Here is a 14,348-nt window from a genome sequence, read left to right as displayed (position 1 = left end):
CTGCTCTTATTTTTCGCCATAGCTTGGAGGAAATTCATTGCAAAAATTTTGAATTTAAGGGAAACTTTTCTTTAAGGAATAGCAAGGGAAATATTTCTTTCATTAAAGGATTCTTTGTTAAAAAATTGCTTTGAAAACAAAATTATTATTGGGGCGATTCTTGGACAAATTAGTTACAGTTAATTTACATCATTAGCTGAGCGCAATGCTGCTTCATTACCTTATTTAAAAATAATATACCTCGTCCTGAATCTTGACCAGAATGCCATGTCGACGCCCGCCGACTGCTCACACACAACTGAACTCTCTCGCAACTCGATCGCAACTGTCTCGTAACTCGACTGCCACAGAACTGAACTCTCGCGCGGTCAAGTGCAGACTAGGCTCTCTGGTCAAAGATTTTATCATGCCTCACCATCGCTGCTACATTACATACGTGTTTCAGTATTTTATTGTAAATGGAGCTGTCAATGAATTATAATAACTTAACCAACTTCCTAAGATAAAAAACGAATTAGTACTGCGTTACTTACATCGAAAATCCTGCGTCATTTTATTGTACTGCTGATTTCGAAGAAGTCCAATTTTCCCCGATTTCCGAGGGAGTTTTAACAGTTTCTTGAGCTTTGAGCACGAAGACAATGTAGAGCATCACACACACCACTACCTGTTTCGGCCAAACTTATGTTTGTACATGAAGTCTTTGACACACAACACTGTGTCAAAGACTGTCTGGTAGAGAACGTACAGTACCCATATATCTGTGCATGTTGGGACAGAAAATTCAAAGGGCACATATGTTACAGCGAATGCGATATACATTGAACGAATATTAATTGTAAGTCATGAAAACAAATAAATAAAACAGGTTCACAGTAATACTATTTTTTGAAAGATTAAAAATTTTAAATACCTGTAAAAGCAATGGAGGTGCATATTACGACAGCTTGTTAACAAAATGCCTTATGTTAATTCTTATACATTCTGCTGGGTGTTCAAAAAGTCTCTCCGCAGTGCCTTATGATTGTTATCCACGCGCGCCGTATGCCGCAGTGAATACACCGAAATGAAATTCACTGCAGTATCGTTGTGCGTCTATTGTTTCGTTGAAAAATATTCGACTCACAATCCGGCGTCTAGAAATTGAAATCCAATCTCCTGTTTTCACAGAATGAAGTGGTTCCTCATGAATACACAATGGATTTGCAGTACTCCGCATACGAGAATTTTGCGAGAATTAATGAAACCACGCCTCATCAGTGAAAAACGTTTCATTAAGACTATCCCTTCCATTTTGTTGAACGAAATTTTGGAACCATTGACAATAATGCAGTCTCTTGCTATGATCAGTATTTTTCCGTTCTTGCACGACTGTCACTAATTTTTTCCTTACAGCTGTGTGGGCCGTTCCGACACTAACATCGATTTCCTGGGCGATTTTGCTTACTGACTTGTTCGGACTCGTGGACATTTTATTGGAAATTTCGAGTAGTTTATCCTCAGACAACACGCTAGGGCGACCACTTCTCCGTGCATATGTCACTGAACCCGTACTTCAAAATTTGTTAGTCAAATCTCTTACATTATCACGTTGTGGGAGTGTTGTCTCCGGGAAATCTGAACTAAATTTTTGACGAACTGAAACTGTGTATTTACCGCCAGCTTTGAACACTTGTTCGACTAAAAACACACTTTCCTCAATGGTTAGCATTTTAACAGTGACAAAAACGTAACAAACTAACAAAGGATCTAAACTTAGACGTTAACGTTAACACGTAACGACACACACCAACGATACTAATGACGCTGGCTGAGATAAACGAATCAGTGGAATGTTGGGAGAGTCCACTTGAAGGGAAGTAACCCAGGCAGGCGAACAATCATACGGCACGTGCGACTAACAATCATACGACACTGTGGAGGGTCTTTTCAGCACCCCGTATGGTAGCCTAGAAAAAAATGGTTCAAATGGCTCTGAGTACTATGGGACATAACTTCTGAGGTCATCAGTCCCCTAGAACTTAGAACTACCTAAACCTAACTAACCTAAGGACATCACACACATCCATGCCCGAGGCAGGATTCGAATCTGCGACCGTAGCAGTCGCGCGGTTCCAGACTGAAGCGCCTAGAACCCCTCGGCTACCGCGGCCGGCGGTAGCCTAGAGACGAGAAACAATTTTACATACACAGCTGTTATGACAGTAGGTATTGTATCAGCAAATGAGTTCACCTGCACTAAATTTAACATCCAGGAACTAAACACGAAGTAGGAACAAATAAAACAGGTCAGACACTTTGAGATATCTCGGTGAGATCATAAAACCAATTGGGTCAGAGAAGGAAACACAAATAGTTCAAATACAGAAACTCATGAGAGCGTACAGAAGACAGAATGAGATCTACAACAAAAACTGCATATCCACTCCCCAAAGATTACAAATAACAACACGGTGACCAAACCTGATGTTCAGCACGCCGGCGAAACGATAGGTGATCTGGAAAATATTCTGAAGATTGGACCAAGGATTACGAGCACAATCGTTGCCACAGAAACATCAGGGATGGATCCAGAATGAAATTTTGCAAAATAACAGCGAAGTTATCAAGCAGATATTAAAAAAGATGATTAAAATTTTATGGATATTTGCAAAGACTTCCAACGATGAGGCTTCCCTGTCAAGCACTTTTCCTACTACAGCACACATTGCAGGACATATTCCTCAAACGTAGACGAAGAATTTATATTATATGAACATGGATCTGGAAACGCTTTTCTCCAACTCATTAATCATGAGAAACACACACGAACGGAACACACCATCATACCACAGGCAACTCTTTCTCACACGAGATGTTCGGCGTGCATCCACCCGCCGCCGTAGTCACTCTCGGACGCGTTGGTGTATCCCTGGAGTATTGTGTATGGTTTCGCAGCCTTCCAAAATACGGGCAGGGAGCCTCTAAACACCTTGTACGTGGGTTCCATACACAAGAGCCTTCAAACGCAACACAAATAAAAGTCCAATGGGTTCAGATCCGGAGAGAGCGGACGCCGGACAAGTGGTCCGTCTCTATCCTTCCATCTGTCACCGAATGTGTTATTTAGAAGCCGACGGACATTAACACTAAAATGAGGAGGTGCTAGGAGTACACGTTTAGTTGCACAGCTAAAGACGCATTTACTGTCAGATCAGATAGAAAATCCTCTATGAAATTGTGATAACTTCGTCCGTTGAGCCTAGGTGGAAGAAGGCGAGGCCCTGCCAAACAGTCATCAACAGTGCCAGCCCGAGCACTGACAGAACATTTTTGTTGATGACTTGCTTCAACAGTTACCTGAGGATTGACGTCTGCCTATACGCGCTGATTGTGAAAATTTACAATCTGATCTGGCTGAAACGACGCCTCATCTGTGAACAGCTTCGTTGCACTAAAATTAAGGTTGACTCTTTGTTGAATAAATTATTCGCAGAAGAGCACCCGCGGAATAAAATCAGTTGATGACAGTGCCTGGACACGCTGTAAATGGTGTGGATACAGCCGGTCATCGTGTAACATACTCGCCAGACTGTCATGTGATCAACATTCAGTTTTGCAACTAGATGTCTTGTTTTGGGACTCTGGCCGTTGTCAACTGCATGAAGAACTGCCGCCGCCCATTGCGGTGTCCTCGTCCTTCTAGGCCTCCCCCCGTTGCGAGTATCAGGCTTAAATGCCACCTGTTCCCAAAGTCGACGATCAATGGTTTCAAACGTTTTCCTGTCGTGGCAAAGGCCGAGCGCGAGCGCTATTGCCGTCACCTAATCCATACATCAAATGGGCATCTGCCGTCTCTGCATCTGTGTAAGCAGCCATTACACGAGCCAAGTCTGTGATTAAGGGGCTCCGGAACGCCCTATTCTTGCAATGTTAAAATAACGCTTGTAAATTACATCTTTCCTCACAAAGTATTTGAGTTAGGAAGTTGAACTTTTTACAGATTATTTATTGGAATATGGGCTACAACTTAACACAGGGATTTTACAAAATTTTAGTTCAGTTATTAAAGATGATTTTTTTTCAATTGTAATGAAAATTCACAACATTTTTTTGAAATTTTTTATTTATATATTCAAAAATATACAGTTTTTTTGGAAAAAGGCTGTGTTAAATTATGCAGAAGGTACTGTGTAACATTTACTGAAAGTTTGAAACAAATATGTTTGGAAGATACTTAGAAAACATGTAATTAGTATGAGAAAATAAAAGTTTTGGGAATCGAGCGACAAAGATTGGATTAACTTTTTAGTGCATTCCAGGTCCATAGGATGGATTATCTTCATCCTCTGCAAAATCCTCCTCCAGCTTCCTCTTGTTCCTCCTCCTGTTTACTCTTGCTTGTATTTCTAGACTCTTTACAGCCCTGTCTGCAGCCCGAAGGCGTTCCTTGTCTAAAGCAAGCATCGCTCGTACCATGTTAGAACCTATCTTCATTTCCATATTTCTAAATACCTTTGGCTTTCCAACATTTCTCTTTTTCTTAAAAGCCTTCAGAGGATTTCTAATAACTTTACTTTTACTCATTATTATACTTCAACAAAACAGAGACTCAAGAAACAGAATTAATTACGAATATTTTCGAGATAACGACAGAGTAAATAAACATGAAACAATCGACAATCACACCAGCGATATATATTGAACCATCACAGGTTAGCCACAACACATACTTTATCTCACATCACTAAAATGTACCTGATGAACACGGACGTTAATAATAACACCATTTGACAGCAGTTTAACAGCGCCACAGTGGGTCACGCCCATGTAGAACACATTTCAAAAAAATTTTAAAAATAGTTGTAGTCTTCGGAATTGAATAAATTATATATCTATTAAAAGGTAATAGTCTGCAGATTCAGAAAACGCAAAAAAGTAAAAATTGAACTTTTCATGATTTTGAGCCTTTCCGGAGCCCCTTAACTCTACGCGGTAACCCGTGTCCTTGCAACAGTCGTACTGATCGCTGGAGCAGTTGGTGTTCGCTGTAAACAAGCAATGACGAACGTCGCATGGCAACAGGGATATTAAAACAAAACACTGGCGGTACACTTTGTAATCAGAAGTTTTGATGTGAACAATTTATAAGGAGATAAATCGCAAGACTAACTCCAATAGCAGAGGCACATATGTTAGAGGTACAACATGGTTTTAGAAATGGTATATCATGTTCTTGTGATACTTTCATTTTGGCACAAGTAGATGAAAAAATAACAGAATTCAGATTGTCAATTTATTATGTTTTAATCGATTATGAAAAAGGCGCTTGACAAATTTAAAACAAAAAAAAATTATGGGAATGATCAAAGGAAACGGGAGTTTCAGGACATCTGATTACGGCAACTCAGTCGTTTTAAAAAATAATCAATAACGATCCATATATTTTGGAATGGGATAGGATCTGCTGATGTCCATCAAGAAACTAGACAAGGGTACTTGTCTCCAACCTTCTTCAATGTTTATGTTGACGATATAACTAACAAATGACTGATTGTATTAAACCATACGCTGAGAAGTGATAATTTTAATTTCATGACGCTGCTGTTTTCTGACGATCAGCTTATGAAAGGAAAATCTGAAAAAAGCTTAAATTAGAGTACATAAGTTGAGTGAAATTGCTGCTAAAAATGGAATGACATTATTAACAAGTAAAACAAAAATGCTTTTCAAGGATTGCTGTCCATAAGAACCATTAGTTGTTGTAGACCGATAAATAATTGAACATCTAAGATAATTCGAATTTTTGGGCTGCAATTTTAAATTTTTCAAGTCAGATAATATAGAGGTAAAATTGACCACATTCGGGCATTTCTGTGGAGCTATACGACGTACACCCTAATGTACGGACAGAGACATTAGTTAAACTCTGCAAAGTAATAGCCTTGCGTCTGTTGCTGTATGGTAGCGAATGTTGGTCCGTAATACAAGAACAGTTATGAAAAAACCAATCGTCAGAAATGAAGTTCCACCGCGATGCAGTGGTATATTCATTACTGAACCATAAAGAAATGGCGATATTGGACAAGAACTAAATCGACAAATCATTACAACTATAACTGAAGAAGTCAGACTAAACTGGGAAGACCACGTCCAATGTATCTACACTACTAAATGTTTGTCCCGTTTCATGGTTCATTATGCTCAGAGCCACTTACAGATAGCCTACCTAACGCCTTCTGGGGGCTATAAAAATTCGATTTTCAGTGTTTCGTATGATTATTGACCGAATTTAAAAAAAACTATCGTAATATTCTCATGAAGAGATACAATGTTATGTTAAAGGTTTAACACAGTAAGACAAGTATTGTAGAGCGTCGCGCAGATTACCACGCTAAATTCATCCATTATTTGAGAATGAAAGTGTGGTGTCACCGCCAGACACCACACTTGCTAGGTGGTAGCCTTTAAATCGGCCGCGGTCCATTAGTATACGGCGGACCCGCGTGTCGCCACTGTCAGTGATAGCAGACCGAGCGCCACCATACGGCAGGTCTAGAGAGACTTACCAGCACTCGCCCCAGTTGTACAGCCGACGTAGCTAGCTACGGTTCACTGACAACTACGCTCTCATTTGCCGAGACGATAGTTAGCATAGCCTTCAGCTACAATTGCTACGACCTAGCAAGGCGCCATAATCCTTTGCTATATATATTGTGGTTATAACATGTATCATCAAGAGCGATGTTCTACAAATGTGGATTAAAATTAAGTATTCCAGCAGCTACGTACTTTTCTTTATAGCTTTCATTACGTATCCTGTTTCAGACCTCACGCCAGCCTGCGTGAGTTTAAGCGCGTGCCTTTCGGCTTCCTCTCATTGTGTCTAGGCTGTCTTGCATAGACACAACAGAAAGTACTTAGCGACATCAAAGAAACTTAACACATAAGTTCAAATCTTTACGAAACTGTTTCTCGCTTATATCACCTACAAAATGTTGAAGAAACTTAAATCACCTACTACATCTTCGCTGTTCGTCCGTAGGACATGACGTTTTAATTTGTTAGTTCTTGTCTCTCTATTCGATTGGCAACACATTTTACAGACAATATCCACTTGTATCACAGAATGTACCAACAAAATTACACCACTGTAAGGCACATTTTTAGGGATTATGATGTCATAAATATGCAGATACGTGAAAAACTAGCTTGCTCTTAGAACGGAACTCGAGCTACCCAAATCATTCTCATCCAGTGTTTAACACTGAGAGCACTTAGCGACTTTTAGAGAACTTTAAGTATAATTTCAAACCAATTCTAAACTTTTGTATCGCTTACCTGCTTAACGTCAAATATTGAACACATTAACTCATTTGTAATCATACGTTTGAAGCTATATTATACAGGGTACCCTAGGAGGAAAGGTCAGTATTCAGGAACACGACATGAACGCCCACTTGAAACATTTTCCGTGGTGGAACACCCTTGTACATTTGATTTTCGGCTACTGCCGCGCACGTATGTGTCTTGCCCCCCAAACTCCGACGTCTTAGTCTAGCCCAGCCGACCTCGTTACTTTCAACCTCTCTCCTAGGGATGTCTTTCTCCCATAAGAAAAGGAGTGGATCCAAAACTGAAGCATGTGGAACTTCTTTTGCGATTTCTCCCCAGTCACTAAAATTTTCTACCATTCCAACAATGTCTGAATTATTTATCACAACGTTTTGCGTTCTGTTTCTTAAGTATGGTTCAAACCAGTTATTTATAAAGCTATCATTTCTGTAACTAACGATGTGCATTAAATGTGTTCTATCTCGTAAACCTTTCAGAATAAGCCATACGTCTGTAAGATGTCTTCTGCTTCAAATTAGTGTTCCCGTCATATTTATGAATATCGACCGTTCCTCCTGGGATACCCTGTATAGGGAGTTCCATTCTTGAAAGAAACTGAGACGAGAGGTTTACAGGTGTCTAATTATAGGATAACAATTGCTGCAGCACTAAATTAAGGACGAAAGTAACTTTTGCTGATGTGTCACTGCCAAGTAATATAGGTCTATGAAACTTGGTTCATACATAGTAGGACCTGCTACTGTTAGTACAAAAGATAACTGAAAGAAATACGTAATAAGACAAACAAAAATGACACTTTTATTCAAAGACGATACTTACAATCAGGTCAGTGAGAATTATAATGGTCCCCTGCATATTAAAGAAGCCCGGACATAGTTCTTAATAGGGTGTATGATCACCATATGCTCTGCAAAGTGGCCATAAGATTGATAAGGAGTTCTTGTGGTAGGGCGTTCCATTCCTCCGTCACCGCGCTTGACAGTTGCCGGATGTTCCCTGGACGTGCTGCAGTACGCCTCCCCAAAGCATCACAGACGTGCTCGACGAGGTTTAAACCGGAAAACCGTCCAGGCGAGTCCATTCGCAGAATACCGTCTCGTTCTATGCGTTCCCTCATTGTCATCCGTAAAACTGAAGTCAGGATCGAATTCACACCTGAGATGACGCGCTTGGGGAAGGAGTACAGCGTCAGAGTAAGGTTGACCGTCAAGTGTACAGTGTCCAAAGATACGGAGGTCAGTATGCCCATGGAACATTATGCTTCCCCCACACCATAATACCTGGACCACAAAACGACAATGTTCCTGGGTACCTTACGTGTTCCCACTTATCACTATATGGGATGACATCCAGAATTATGAGTATGGTGGTTTTGGTGGTCAAGGTGTCATGGTGTGGGGAGGCATAATGTTGCATAGCCGTGCTGATCTACACTCACTGGTCAACCTTATTCTGACACTATGCACCTTCCTCATGCGTGTCTTTTCAGGCGTAAATTCGCTTCTGACTTCCTTTTTGTCGATGACAATGTGCAATCGCCTCGAATAGCGCAGATGAAAGACGTCTTGTAGCGAGAGCGTATTCAGCGAATGTACTGGCCTGAAAGTTCTCCCGACTTAAAGCCCACTGCGCACGTGTGGGATATGGTGGAGAGAGGTATCGCAGCGCGTCAGCATGCATCATCAAAAACCATCCATCAGTTTTCAGCCGCACTGCTTGAAGGACGATACGCCCTACAGCTCAAACTCTTACTTATATTCTGGGATATCTGCAAATCGCAAAGCAAGCACTACCATTCCTTACATTTAGTACTACGAGCCATGATTCCTTCATTATATTATATTACATTTACTACTATACATCGCAACAGTTACAGCGTTACAGTATTATTTAATAACCTGAATTATTGGTTTCGCCTGCGAGAGCGCAGCATTGTAAAAAACATCGTTGGCTTGTTAGCGTTCCGTGATTTTTAACACACTTGTGCATTCCGTGACTTCACTAATGTTTTTTCTCTGATAGCAGACTTGACTAGGAAAGGACCTATTTTCAGAGGAGGTGTACTTCTATTGTAAAAAAGAAAACGACTGCCGCCATTGGTGAGGGATATAAGAAAATATTAATTTTTGTCAGTATACGCTCTTGTAAGAAGATGAATGTATACTATAATGGTTGAGCACTGAGAAGAAAGTTTTATGAAATAATAATTGTTATCTTAAAAGGTAAACTTTTTCTCATTTTTGAAGTGAATATTATGCTCATCTTTCCTCTCCTAGTAATTACGATACAAAGTGCTAGCAAGAAGAAAAGCCGGCCGGAGTGGCCGAGCGGTTCTAGGCGCTGCAGTCTGAAACCGCGTGACCGCTACGGTCGTTGGTTCGAATCCTGCCACGGGCATGGGTGTGTGTGATGTCCTTAGGTTAGTTACGCTTAAGTAGTTCTAAATTCTAGGGGACTGATGACCTCAGAAGTTAAGTCCCATAGTGCTCAGAGCCATTTGAACCAAGAAGAAGACTTAGGACTTTGAATGCTAGGTAGTACTATTCGATCCCTGTTTAATATCACGGTCTTTTGGAATAAACAGATTCTCTTTTGTTAAAAACGAAAATATGTGGGACTTGCCCTACCGACACGACTATCCTAGTTGTTCAGAATCGTATCCGTCTGACTTGCTCTTCAATAACAACGTCAAGAAATTTTCAGAGCTACATTACGACGCAGATCTTGAAAAGCTGTTTCTTCCGCTGGCTGCTAAGAAGAACTTTAACCTTGAGTGCGCTCGATTGCACTCCGGAGACGCTAAACGTTACTGAAAAATTAATAATTTCCTCTTTTTGAGCCAAGAAGACTAATCAAGGTCAACAGCACTAAATATTTTATTTTTGATGAAAAGGCCAATTTCAATTTTCTCATTAAAAAGTAACGTCAAAGGACAGATTTATTTAAATAATTTAATACTGGGAAGGAAAGAGTACATGGTAAGAGGGGAACAGTAGTTACAATTAATTTTGTAGCGGAAAGTTTCGAATCTCCCTGTCAGTTTGTTCATTTTACTCTTGTCAGGAAAACATAATTTTACTAGTGGCCAATGGGGGGCCATTAGAGCGTAATTATTGTCTTTGAATGAAAGTGTCATTTGCGTTTGTCTCATTCGTAGTTCTTCCAGTTATCTTGTGTGCTATACTGTAGCAGATCTTTCTATGTGTGGACCAAGTTTCATAGTGCTACGTTTTTTGGCAGTGACACCTTACATGGAAGTTACCTTTGCACCCATGTGGACCAGGGTATATACCAGGTGTACCGGTATGAAATGAGCGTTAAGATACAAATGTGTCGATAGGGAACATTTGTTATGAACGAGCCTTAATTTTTTGTTTGTTTGGTTGGTAGACTTCTGTCAAAGATATTTAGTATACATCAAGTCATGGAACAAACAACATCATATGTCGAATTTTGTACCAGAAAGTGATGATTTGCGGAAAGCATTAATTTTTTGTTTTCATTTGAAAAAAAGTGCTGCAGTGTCGCATCGAATGCTTGTCGAGGCATATGGTGATCATGCTCTATTAGAAGCAACATGCAAAAGGTGGTTTCAACGGTTCAGAAATAATGATTTTGATGTAAGAAATGAAGAACGTGGAAGACCACCAAAAAAGTTCGAAGACGCCGATTTGCAAGCAATATTGGATGAAGATGATACTTTGAGTCAGAAGCAAATGGCAACAATGCTAAATGTTGAACAACAAACAATTTCCGGCCGTTTGAAAGCTATGTGAAAGATCCAAAAGTGTGGAAAATGGTTGCCACATGAATTGAATGAAAGACATGAAAGACAGATGGAAAACCGAAAAACCATTTGTCAAATTTTGCTTCAAAGGCATGAAAGAAAATCGATTTTGCATCGAATTGTTACTGGCGATGAAAAATGGATTTATTTTAAGAATCCTAAACGGGAAAAATCGTGGGTTAATCCGGGACAACCGTCAACATCGACTGCAAAACCAGATCGATTCGGCAAGAAGACAATGCTCTGTGTTTGGTGGGATCAGAAAGGTGTGGTGTATCATGAGCTTCTAAAACCCGGTGAAACTGTGAACACTAATCGCTACAAACAACAAATGATCAATTTGAGCTATGCGTTGATCGAAAAAAAGACCAGAATGGGCCAGAAGTCATGGCAAAGTAATTTTTTTACACAACAATACACCTGCACACAAAGCAAAACTGTTCCTGGATACAATCAAAATACTTGGCTGGGAGCTGCTACCCCACCCGCCATATTCACCAGACTTGGCCCCTTTCGACTACCATTTGTTTTCATCAACGGGACACGCATTGGCTGAGGAACAGATTCCTACGAAGTAGTCGAAAATTGGATGTCTAATTGGTTTGCTTCTAAAGGCGATCATTTCTATTGGCGTGGTGTCCACACATTGCCAGAAAGGTGGTCAAAATGTATAGAAAGCAATGGACAGTACTTTGAGTAAAACGTTTTTGCTTTTCAATTCAAAATTAGCGTTTCATTTTCAAAAAAAAAAAAAAAAAAACATTCATTTCATACCGGTACACCTGGTAGTCCAACAGGAAAGAAAAACTTGGACGACCATCAAAAGAGATGACCTGAACGTTTATGACGTGGACCAGCCCAAAAAGCCTAATTCTTGAGGACGATGATCAAAACTCTCTCATTGCTCCCAGAATGAGTTTTTCACTCTGCAGCGGAGTGTGCGCTGATATGAAACTTCTTGGCAGATTAAAACTGTGTGCCGGACCGAGACTCGAACTCGGGACCTTTGCCTTTCGCGGGCAAGTGCTCTACCAGCTGAGCTACCCAAGCACGACTCACGCCCCGTCCTCACGGCTTTACTTCTGCCAGTACCTCGTCTCCTACCTTCCAAGCTTTACAGAAGCTCTCCTGCGGACCTTGCAGAACTAGCACTCCTGAAAGAAAGGAGTCGTGCTTGGGTAGCTCAGTTGGTAGAGCATTTGCCCGCGAAAGGCAAAGGTCCCGAGTTCGAGTCTCGGTCCGGCACAGAGTTTTAATCTGCCAGTAAGGTTCTCTCTCATTGCTGTTTCTCAGTTTATTATATGAATTACCCGTGTTTTCCTGCATAATTTGGTATGTAAAGCTGCACTGAGTAGGCACCTCGTTGATTTACGTTGAAATTGTTGGCGGACGAAGGACGAGCATCACCACCTCATCGCTGGTTAACTAAATTAGCACCACAGCGGCGCACTGGTGGCGTTATAAACCGTCTGACAGGGGCAGGCCGGCCTTAGCAGCAGGTTGTGATTTAAGGCCGGGTCGCCGGTCAGCTCTGCAGCGGAGGGGCGGAGAATTAGGGCGTAGGGCAGGACGAAGGGCGCGGCACCTGCGGCGGACGTGCGACCCGCCCACGCAACGCGAGCACAATAACTCCACACACACACACACACACACACACACACAGCACTGTACTGCGTGCGCGGAACGGCTATTGGCGTGCGTGCAGCGCCGGTGCGTTGGCACGGACAATGCTAATGCTGACACGTCAGGTCCAAACGGTGGAGCGGTAGATCTACACTGAAAACTGGTTAGTGACGATCTGCAATACATCTCAAAAGGAAAGGTAGAGACGTCTGGACAGGATAGTATACGGGTGTCCCATCTGTATTGACCACTATATCGTTCCTCTCTCCTTTATTCTAGTTTGTCGAAAAAAGTTTCGCACGTTCATATGAACGGCTAGTTTTATATGCTGGCAGCAACGGCAAGCTCTTACGTAAGAAAAAATTAATGATTTGCTAAAGTTCGCTTCTTAATACAAATGAGCTCCCACCATATACCATAAACGTAGCTTGCAAAGAAATATATAAATATTGCCCAGTATATAAATGCGGAGTAGGTATTAAAATTCATGGAGAAGAAGTAAAAACTTTGAGGTTCGAATGGAATGTAGTCAAATTAAATCGGGTGATGCTGAGGGGATTAGATTAGGAAATGAGACACTTAAAGTAGTAAAGGAGTTTTGCTATTTAGGGAGTAAAATAACTGATGATGGTCGAAGTAGAGAGGATACAAAATGTAGACTGGCTATGGCAAGGAAATCGTTTCTGAAGAAGGGAAATTTGTTAACTTCGAGTATAGATTTAAGTGTCAGGAAGTCGTTTATGAAAGTATTTGTATGGAGTGTAGCCATGTATGGAAGTGAAACATGGACGATAACCAGTTTGGACAAGAAGAGAATAGAAGCTTTCGAAATGTGGTGCTACAGAAGAATGCTGAAGATAAGGTGGGTAGATCACGTAACTAACGAGGAGGTATTGAATACGATTGGGGAGAAGAGAAGTTTGTGGCACAACTTGACTAGAAGAAGGGATCGGTTGGTAGGACATGTTTTGAGGCATCAAGGGATCACAAATTTAGCATTGGAGGGCAGCGTGGAGGGTAAAAATCGTAGAGGGAGACCAAGAGATGAATACACTAAGCCGATTCAGAAGGATATAGGTTGCAGTAGGTACTGGGAGATGAAGAAGCTTGCACAGGATAGAGTAGCATGGAGAGCTGCATCAAACCAGTCTCGGGACTGAGGACCACAACAACAACATATAACAAGCTACGGAGACAGACGATTCAACCACATACGTAGCAGTAAAAACAGCAGTATCCTTTTCTAACATAATCTCAACGGTGAAATTCTTTTGAATAACTTAATAAAAATTGATCTCACATTTGAAATGAAAGCTATTATTTCAATATTGTTGAGCAAGGATGTTAACGCTGATACAGGCTGGAGCTGTGAAACTTATTCTTATTTAAATTCAAATTGTAATCAGACTGGCTTAAATTTAATGATTTTAAAATATTAAGCAAAACTGTTTAAAGTTAATTTCTCTGGTTATATTGTCGGGTGAAGCCCTTAAATAATCAAAGTTTACACCTTTAACGTAACGGCTGCGTTCGCATCGATACGACAGACGAAAGGCAGATGACCGAAAGAATCTCCATATCATATTTCTTATATTATTATGTT

The 14,348-nt window shown here is 40.8% G+C and overlaps 1 non-coding gene across 1 annotated transcript; it reads left to right on the top strand.

Annotated features, from left to right (window-relative positions):
* Window positions 1–12,293: 12,293 nt before the first annotated feature.
* On the top strand, window positions 12,294–12,368 carry Trnas-cga (transfer RNA serine (anticodon CGA)). The gene has a single exon. It is a non-coding gene; the product is annotated as a tRNA-Ser (tRNA).
* Window positions 12,369–14,348: the final 1,980 nt, after the last annotated feature.

This window comes from Schistocerca serialis, chromosome 4 (genome assembly GCF_023864345.2).
Source record: "Schistocerca serialis cubense isolate TAMUIC-IGC-003099 chromosome 4, iqSchSeri2.2, whole genome shotgun sequence".
In the NCBI taxonomy this organism is placed as follows: domain Eukaryota; kingdom Metazoa; phylum Arthropoda; class Insecta; order Orthoptera; family Acrididae; genus Schistocerca; species Schistocerca serialis.
The sequence above is the reverse complement of the archived record's forward strand: the minus strand, read 5'-3'. Positions and strand labels throughout refer to the sequence as shown.